The sequence below is a fragment of the Fukomys damarensis genome, unplaced genomic scaffold (genome assembly GCF_012274545.1).
Source record: "Fukomys damarensis isolate Sample0158 unplaced genomic scaffold, DMR_v1.0_HiC HiC_scaffold_29, whole genome shotgun sequence".
NCBI lineage: Eukaryota > Metazoa > Chordata > Mammalia > Rodentia > Bathyergidae > Fukomys > Fukomys damarensis.
Window position 1 is genome coordinate 31,098,316 of NW_022900941.1, and position 9,592 is coordinate 31,107,907.

A 9,592-nucleotide genomic window follows, 5' to 3' on the forward strand; every position below is an offset into this window, starting at 1 on the left:
ACTATATATAACTATATATATATTTACCTTTGTGGACACGAACAAGATTCCTTCATGCATCAAGTGCAAACAAAAAGTGTCTGTGGCTAAAGATATAGCTTATTTTTATAACAGAAGACTAAAGAAATGAGGTAGAAAAATACCAAAAAAGACAGGTTAAAATTTAATAAATGCGTTAGCTGTCTGTTGCTGTGACAAAAAAGCCTAAGGAAAGCAACTTGTATGGAACAATGGTTTATTTTGGTTCATGGTTTCAGTGTTTTTAGTCCACAGTTGGTTCCATTGCTTTTGGGCCAGTGGCAGGGTGGGACATCATGTTGAGGAGAACATGGTAAAACAAAGCTACTCACTTCATGGCACTCAGGAAGTACAAGAGAGAGAGAGAGAGGCACATCCTCAGAGACCTGCTTCCTCTCACTCAGCCCTACCTCTTAAAGTCTCTTCTACTTCCTGACAGCTCCCAACCAGGCAACTAGGCCTTTAACACAAAAACCTATGGGGGACATTTATGACCAAACCATAGTTATAAGCAAGCAAAGAAATAAAGAAACACTAAAAAGATGTATTAACATTTCAACATATTGCAAAATTTATTTCTGAAAGGTTTTGAGTCATAAAATTGCCTCCAACTTAAAATCTTTTCACAATGGCATATTCACTTTTGAAAATGTATCAAATACAATAAAAATTATATTTTCCAAATAATAACAAGCATTACCATTTAGAAATATGACCAAAATGCTGTTGCTAAAAGTTTCAGAGCTATGGTTTAGTAATTATAGTAAAAATTAATGAAGGAGACATGAATCATCTGGGTGTTTTCTATTGCAGCTAGATAAATCAAAACATACAACTGAAAATACATTCATAGTATTGATGAAAAATTTAATGTGATCAACAAATTTTGGACATTAGGCTAGTTCAGAAAATGACTTTTTTCGGGTGTGGTAGTACACACCTGTAATCCCAAGACTCAGGAGGGTGATGCAGGATGATCACCATGAGTTTGAGGCCAGCCTGGGCTACATAGTGAGTTTGAGGCCAACTTGGGATACATAGCGAGTTCAAGGCTAGCCTGGACTAATATGGAGACCTTGTCTCAAAAAACAAAACAAAACAAAACAAAATGACTTTTTTAAACTAACAATTTAAGATGGGGAGAAGGGAGGTAGAGGTGGAAAAGCAGAAGTAAAAAGATTTAAGATGTGTTATATATATATGTGGCAACTCTCCACAATGAATGAAATCTTTTTGTACTGCAAACATGTACTACTAAAAATAAAATATAAACAAATACGTTGTAAACAAACATTTTTCAAAATTAGTAAGCTTATGAACAAATAATATTCTTGAGATGGTTGAAGTTGATCTCAGACATGGTTGAACAGCTTATCATTGCCCTTGCCTCCGGACTTCACTGGGACTAGCAACCGTATGACCAAGGGCCGTGGCCACCGGCTCAGACTATGACCATGGGTTCAGTGGCCAGCCAGCAGTTTGCAGGTGGCTGCGCCAGGGCAGCAGAGAAAGCGCCGGAGGGGGCGCCAGCGGACTCAGCTCCGGCGGCGGAGGAGCCCTAGCTCTGCGCGGCGAGGGCAGCTGTAAGTGGTTCCCCATGCGCCTGGGGTTCGGCTTCCTGCCCATGACTGCCGGTACGGGGCTGGAGCTCAACACCCCCGTGGACGTCTTTGTGCACCAGAGTTAGCTGCACACGGAGGGTGAGGCTCTGGCGTTCACCTTTGAAAGGTCTACCCAGGGCCTGGAATCCATCGGCGTCACCGGTCCTGGCGAGGTGTTCTGTATCGGGGCGAGAGGCGGCCCAAGGGAAGAGCACACAGAAGCGCTGGTCCAGAGGAGACAGGTGCTACGACTGATGGTGACGTGGACCATCGCTGAGGGGCGCAAACTGCCACCCCAGCCTCAGTGCCCCTTCTGCCAAAGCATTAACCATACCTGTTGTCCACTAAAGGCCCAGCAGGCTCCCAGCTCCCGGAGGCGGCAGCCTACTTCCAGGAGGAAGAAGAAGAGATCAGTAGCCCTGCCCTACTTCCGGAGGCCCAAAATTGAGCGCTGTGAGTGGGGGGTATTCTCTGTTAAGGAAGTTTCAAGGAGCAGGCATCGAGGGGCAGAGTGGAGAGAGTGGGGATAGGGTGGGTTGGGGTAGCTGGCACTGCCATGTAACTCAGGCCGGGGTTCCCAGCGTCACGCCGTCCTCCTCCGTGGGGGGAAGGGGCGAGGCAAAGGAACTGCAGCCGTGCTCTATCCAAGTAAAAGTGAGGGCTTTGGGAGAGCCACCCTAGAACCTGCGTGCTTTATCTGAGGATTTACCCCCCCAAAAAAGATAGGGAAGCCGTTTTCCTTTTAAAGAAGGACGTGCAATAATAATATTTCCCTTGCCCGGGTGAATCAATTAGTATGAGCCTGAAGTAGCAACTTCCCGTTTATTTGCTATGGCTTGTCTTTGCTAGTTCAAGATGGAAAGCACACCAGGAGCTGTACAGACGGAGCGAAAGTAAGCCAGCCCTAACTAAAGCGTAGGATGCATTTACTACAATCAGATCAGGTCTATGTCTGTCTTGCCTGCTGTAAATAGCCACCGTATTCTGCTGGTCTACTGGAGTGGACCTTTTTTGAGCAGAGGAGATTTCGAACAAGTAAACAAACAAAAAAATCCTTGAACACAACCATGTTGTTCAATCAGCTGTATTTTCCTTGGTAACGTTTGGAATTAGTGCATACTCTTGCTACCTTTGCCTTAACCATTTTATTGACAACATGAAGGTGTCATAAATTTAAATAATAAAATATTGCTTTCAGAAAAAAAAAATTAAAGCCTTCGGACCAGACTGCATTCACAAGTGGGAGACTGGCCCCATCGAGCCCTCAGCAAAGAGGGATATACTCTTTGGGAGGGGTGGGGTTACAGATAAGGCACATCTGACATACATTTGTTAGTTACAGAGTTTGAGTATTTGTTAGGTAGGTGGGCCTAGCCTTATCCAGGAACATGAGGCGGACAGACCCGGGCATGTTGAGCACAGGAAATTTCAAGTAGGGAATTTCCCTGTAGTAAGTCCAGCTTGAACCATGGAGACAAAACTCCCCTTTCAAGATCACATTAATGGATCCAACCCACAAGATACTACATTCTGTGGAAGGGAATCTCAGGAGCACTGTTGTTTTTTTTTTTTTTGTTTGTTTGTTTTTTTAGCATTTCCCCCCTTCATAACCCAATCTTGGGACATGGTGCTGGGAACTGTTCCAAGCAATGGGTTATGATGACAAGCAAAAAGGGTGGCTGGGGTTTCAGATCTGCTGCTCCTCACTCACTCCCACCCCTTTCTGGGCCAAAGTGATTTTATTTATTTGCTCCTTTAGATGACTGCACCTTGGGTCCCACTTCCTCCAGGACGCCAACTGCACTGTGTGCGAATGATGTATTTTGTGCATTTTAACTTTTTTTCTTAATATGAGTATTCTGGCTTTGTATTTTTGTATATCTTAATCTAAGACCCTCATTCCTACACTGTTTTCTCGGGTATACAAGCAGTCTCAGGGAAAAGTCGGCAGCAGCTCCAGGTCTGCACAGCAGGAATGCTTTTCGTTTTGACCACTATGGAGAGCAGACATTTGGAGTACGTCGCCTATCGAAGTGAACTGCCTCATTTCTGCCAATTAGAGCTGAGTCTTCTGCCATAGTACCCTCTTGAAACCCCCTCCATCTGGAAAGTGTTTCATAGGAGACTAGGTTTTAAAGGGTTTACCCAATGACCTGATCTTCTACTGGAAGACTGGAAATTAGTCTAAACAAGAAAAGGCGGTGCAGAGAAGTTAGGAGAGGCTGGGCCAGGTAAAAGGCCCAGAGAGGAAGCCGAAGTTAGGTGAGGTGATGGTTGTCTAATCCTAGGGCATGGGGCTTGCTTTACATATCTGATCTGTCCTTCTGTAGGTAAGCCTAGCTCTATAATGCACAACAGGGTGCATGTGTGTGTGTTTGTATAAAAAAACAGTGAGTGGGTAAGGCTGAGTTTTAAGACCAGAACCCTTGTGCCTATTCTGTGCTGTGCAGGAATGGCACTACGAAGCAAGGACAAAAATTTGGAACCATTCAACATTCTTGGCTTCCAGGGAGACCGGTGAGAGAGGGCCTCTTTGTGGTGCCAGGAGCCAGTGTCCTGCCCTGCTGCCGTAGTGACTAATAGTGTCTCGGGACAGGGAAAGCGGGGATTGTTTACATGCTGTGAGATCACTGCAAACCGACCTCACTGTTGAGACGGGACAAATGCCGTAGAATATGTTGGGTAGTGTGTGTCTGATGCTGGTTTCTTGTCTCCCCCAAACGCTGCCCCCCTCTTGATTATTATATTTGTCTGGGCTTTGTAGGACTTTACTGAGTTTCTCAGTTGGTGATTGCTAGATGGCCTAGTTTGTGTAAATACAATGTGTTGGTCTTTTCTTCATGTTCTTTTGGGGTTTTATTGTTTACAAAATTCTTTTTTGTATTGAAAGAAAAATAGCCAAAGCATCTTTGACAGAAAGCTCTGTACCAGACAAAAGGATCTCAAAAATAAGTTGGTGGAGGCTCTTTTTGAAGTGGAGACCTTGAACCATCTTTTCTTTTGTAGTCCCCCTTTTCCTTGTTTCCTATTTGGGACCAAATCTGTCCTAAAAACTTGACCCCTACTCCCCCCTCCATCCCTGCCTAAAGAAAACCTGCACACCCACACACATACCTGTTTAACTCTTGGAGTATCTCTGAAACTTTTAAGTGATTCATGTAGAAATCCTGAAGGAGTAAGGAACCCTTACCCCCTGTTCCCAGCCTCCTGGGTGAAGACGCTTATATGATACCATTCATGCCAAACACCTGCTCTTTGGGTGGATCAAACCTGCTCGGTTTGTGATCCTAGAGAAAAGGAAGTGGGGGCCTTGGGCCTTCTATGTGAAAGTGGGATCCGGAGACCAGGAAAAGGGAATGTATATTCAAGTCCCTTGGGAACTTTTATGCAGGTGCAAGAAACTTAAGTTAAAGTGGCCTCAAGATTGTTTAATAGGAGATGAACAAACGTAACTCCATGTTTACTGCTAGAAACCAAAGCTTTGTGTGAAATCTTGAATTTATGGAGAGGGATGGAGGGGAGGCTGGGTAAGTATGTACCTGACTGTTCTTTCCCTGAATGCTTCACATCATTCCTGAATTTCCAGAACCAAGCCCCCTTGGGCTTTGGTGACCCCACTGCTGGGGTGTCTATGTGATGGTTGATTTTGCTGTTCCCCAGTACACTTATTTCTTTTCCTATTTTCTAACCATTTTGTAACATGTGTCCTGACTCTTCTTTCCCTTTTCTTTTCCCTGGGAAAATACAACAAATAAAAAGTTTTATTGGTACTTAAAAAAAAGAGCTTATTCTCAATATTATACATTTGGCAGGAACAGAAAATTCTAATTTTAAAATTATATTATTTATTTACATTCATCCGTGCTAAAAATTTGAAAACAGAATACTGGATAGATATAGCAATTACCATTATAAACTGAATTCACTCCTGTATTTTGACCAATTCTTAATTTAGGTACACAATATATGCTTTTTTATGATGATCGAGTTATGTCCCAATATCCTAATGTAATGCATTTACTATACATAACCTACTGACACCATAACTTAGTGACACTCTAGAGTCTTAGTTGTTGACTTTTGTGATCCTGTAACTAATGATCTGTGGCCTATCTCCAGTCTAGGGAAAGATCAAAATTCAAAATGTGAAGTACTGTATAGTTTCTACTAAGGATGTATCAAGTTCCCATCACCAGGAAATCTAAAATTATAAGTGGAGCTATTGTAAGTCAAGGACTATCTGTATAGTAGGTTGGTGTGGTATCCTGAAGCCAAATCATAGTGAGGTAGTGAAGACACTTTCTAAACCTCACTGAAAATTGCTAGTCTTCCTCAAAAATGTCCTCCTTCAGCTCCTCCATGAAAGAATAAATCAAAGCTTTCCTTTCTTCAGGTTGAGGTAAAAACTTGTGAAAATTTCTTTGATATTTCTATACAAAGAAATTTCAATAATAATTACAAAACTTTACAATTTGCTTTTATCATTTCTAGCGAAAGCATGTTATATTAGTTTTCGGTGACTGCTGTAACAAATTAACAAAACTTGCTGGTTTAAAACAACAGAAATTTTCTCTCCCACAGTTTTGGGGGTCAGATTTTGAGGTCAGCGTTCCCAGATCACAACCATGGATTGAGCAGCTCCAGTATCCCTCTGGAGGCCTCAAGCGAATTTCTATTTCTTTTTAAAAAAATTTTAGTTATTTATTTATTTTTTTCTCATTGAGTTTATTGGTACATTTTAGGTATACAGTACAGTTACATTCATTACTGGGTTCTTGTACCTTTACATGACAGGTCTTGGTTCTCATTTTTTCCCCTTGTCCCTGACGGTCCATTTTCTGGGACTGCTGGCAATCTTAAGTTTATCTCCACTTCCCTGATTTTTGCACTCAGGGTCACATTGCTTCCCCCTCTTCTGTGTGTCTGATTTTCCACAGTCTCTCTCCTGTATGAACATTTGAAATATCCATTAGGACCCACTCAGATCTTGTAACAGAATCTTTCGCCTAAAGATCTGTAGCCAATCGTATGTACAAAGATACCTTTTCCAAACAATGTAACATCTACAGCTTTTAGAGATTAGGACTCAGGATCTTTGGAGCCACCATTTATACCACTACACGTCTTTGGGAAATTCATTTGGTATTACAAAATCTAACCCTGTTTCTAAACTGAAGTCAATTCCAAGAAATAAAACTAACTTGGTGAAATACATTTCTGACATTACACACATAGAAACTAAATTTCCAAAATGCTGCATAGTTGAAGACTTTCTGAAAATAAAGTAAAATTGATTAGTTCTCTTTCTCAATCAACACTAATTAATAAAGAAATGCAAATTAAAAATTTCAAAACAAAGAGAAAATGGTACTGAGAACTAAATCTGAAACCACTGGAATATGAGGTTTCTGTTACTATCTTGAGAGTAATTATCTGATACATGAAAAGGAGACATTCATATATTTTTCCCATCTCCAAAGTCTATATTTTTGTGCAAAGCATTTAAAAAATTTTTGCAACAGAATAAAAATAAATGTCATTATCAGTTAACATTTTCAAGGATAATTATTGTATGCAATTTGAATGCTACTTATAAATAACTATGTTAGTACAGAAGGATAGGTGTTAGATCACCAGTTAAAAGTAAATGCAATGCAAAAAATCTTAATGATTCAAAGTTTTCAGAATTTTACAATTAAAGTATAATAAGGGTTGGAGATTTAGCTCAGTGGCATAGCACCTGTGGGGCAAGCATGAGGTCCTGAGATCACCAGTACAACAAAAATATTAAAGTATAATAAAGTATAATCTAATAAATTAATACTTAAATTGCTATTAGATAGGTTAGTTAAAACAAAAGAATCATCAGTCTGTGTGTAACAATTGGTATTTTAACCTATTCTGCCTTTTCTAACGTGGTTACATTATCTGCCTAGGCTCTGGGTACTTGCTGTGTCTTCTTGTTTCTCATAAACAGATTGTTTTAATCTACTTCTGGTTATTAAGAACAGTTTTTAGAATATTTTCTTACTCACCCTTACTCTTGTCCTGTGTTATCAAGCTCATGTCAGTTAAAAAGATCTGGGGATGTAGCTCAGTGGTTCCGCCACCTGCCTCCCAAGCGCAAGGACCCAAGTTCGATCCCTGGTGCTAAAAAAAAAAAAAAAGATCCTGAGCCTCTGGGGCTTCACAATTAGAAATGTACTTTAAAATTACATTAAAAAAAGAGGATACTCCTGATTTGTGCATGGCTTCACTATAAGCAGTGATTCAGCTTTCCATATAGCGCAGAATAGGAAACAGGATGATATACAATAAATACACAATAATATAAAAATATTAAAGCACTAAAAATAGAATAAATACAAAATGAGCAAAATCAATTAAAAATGTCACAGACATGGTGAACAGACAAAGGAGTGGTTATTTTCTTTCTTTCTTTTTCTTCTTTTCCAGTGCCAGGGATCAAACTCAGGACCTTGTACTTACCATGCAGGCATGGTGTCGCTGAACTACATCCCCAACCGAAGAATGGTATTATTCCAGTCATACAATTTAAATTTTTTCTTCACTTGATCTTAGGCAAAAGGCTGAGAAGCTATTAAAATTATTTTCTTCTTAGTCCTTTTAAATTTTGCTTAGGATAAATTTTCAAATACATTCAAACATTTTTGCCTCAAAACCAAGGTCATTATTTCTTCAGAACTGTTAATGTATGTTTCTTGTTTTTAATTTATAAACTCAAACATAGAATGTGCACACATATACATGTATATAACAAATACATTTTTCATACTTTAGGGACAAATAAGCAAAATATAGAACAATAGGTACTTCATTACCTATTTTGTAGCTTTTCATATATGTGCATAAGTGCATAAACAAGCATTAAAGTTATTTGAAAGACTATCAAAATATTAAGTGGTTATCTTTAGGTGTTAAGTTTACAGGTGAACAGATTTTTTTTTACCTTTTTCTTAAGTTTTCAATTTAAGATGAGTTTTGTGTGATTAAAATTAAAGTAGTTTAAAAGGATTTAATGTAATATCAACTTGTATTCTTGGATAGGTTGAGAGAATAGGGTTTTAATATGTGCTCAGTTTCTGACTTTCTTTACATATAAAGTCTTGATCAGGTAAATTACATAATTTACCTGATTCCCTGGTGTCCTAAAATAATGCATTTGTGCAGGATAAAGGAAAATGCATAACAAACCCACTAGAACTCTATACACGAAGTTTCCATTTTTGTATGTATATATTTTTTTCTTAACAAGAATAGGCAGGGTAATTTTCCCTGTGTGCAATGCCAAAAATTTTATGAAATCTCATCAGGCTAATCTGTTTGTTCTCCTTTTCACTTAAATTGTGCTGTAGTTTGCATTATAATTTACTAACTAGATTGCAGTCCGCTGTTCTTTTCAGCTTTTTCTCTTTCTTATTCTTTTTTAAAAATTTCACACGAGGAGATATTTGTCAAATGTTGGTAACTTATTCACTCAGTTTCTGGGTGGATATGAATAGCTATGTAGCAACATCAAAGTCACAGGAGAATGTCAAGGTGTTTCTTAATCTATTTCACAAATGATTACAACAGCTGAGAAGTAAGTCAAGGGCACGAAATCATCTTTCCCAGTAGAAATTTATTATCCATTTAGGTCTAAGAAAAATCTAACTCAGAGGGGATGAGTATAATTTCTTTTATTTTAAATTGAGAAGATTTAGAAGAGACACAAAAGAAAAGTGCTTAGTTATTATATGAATTGTTCAGTCTAGCTTATTGAGAGAACTGAAATTTGCAATAGAGTACTGTTATAAAAAGACAAAGTAGAAATAAGATCATGGAAAAATCCAGTTAGATTCTATTCAGATATTTTTCCTTGAAACGTTTTGTGTGTTTCTTATTTGTTCATTTTAGATTATATTTTGTAGAGTCAGATACACCCACTCAATGAAGGCTTTACTTTCTGTGTT

General features: G+C 39.0%; 1 pseudogene; it reads left to right on the forward strand.

Moving 5' to 3' along the window:
* Nucleotides 1-1,472: 1,472 nt before the first annotated feature.
* LOC104859999 lies at nucleotides 1,473-2,619 on the forward strand (annotated as a pseudogene).
* Nucleotides 2,620-9,592: the final 6,973 nt, after the last annotated feature.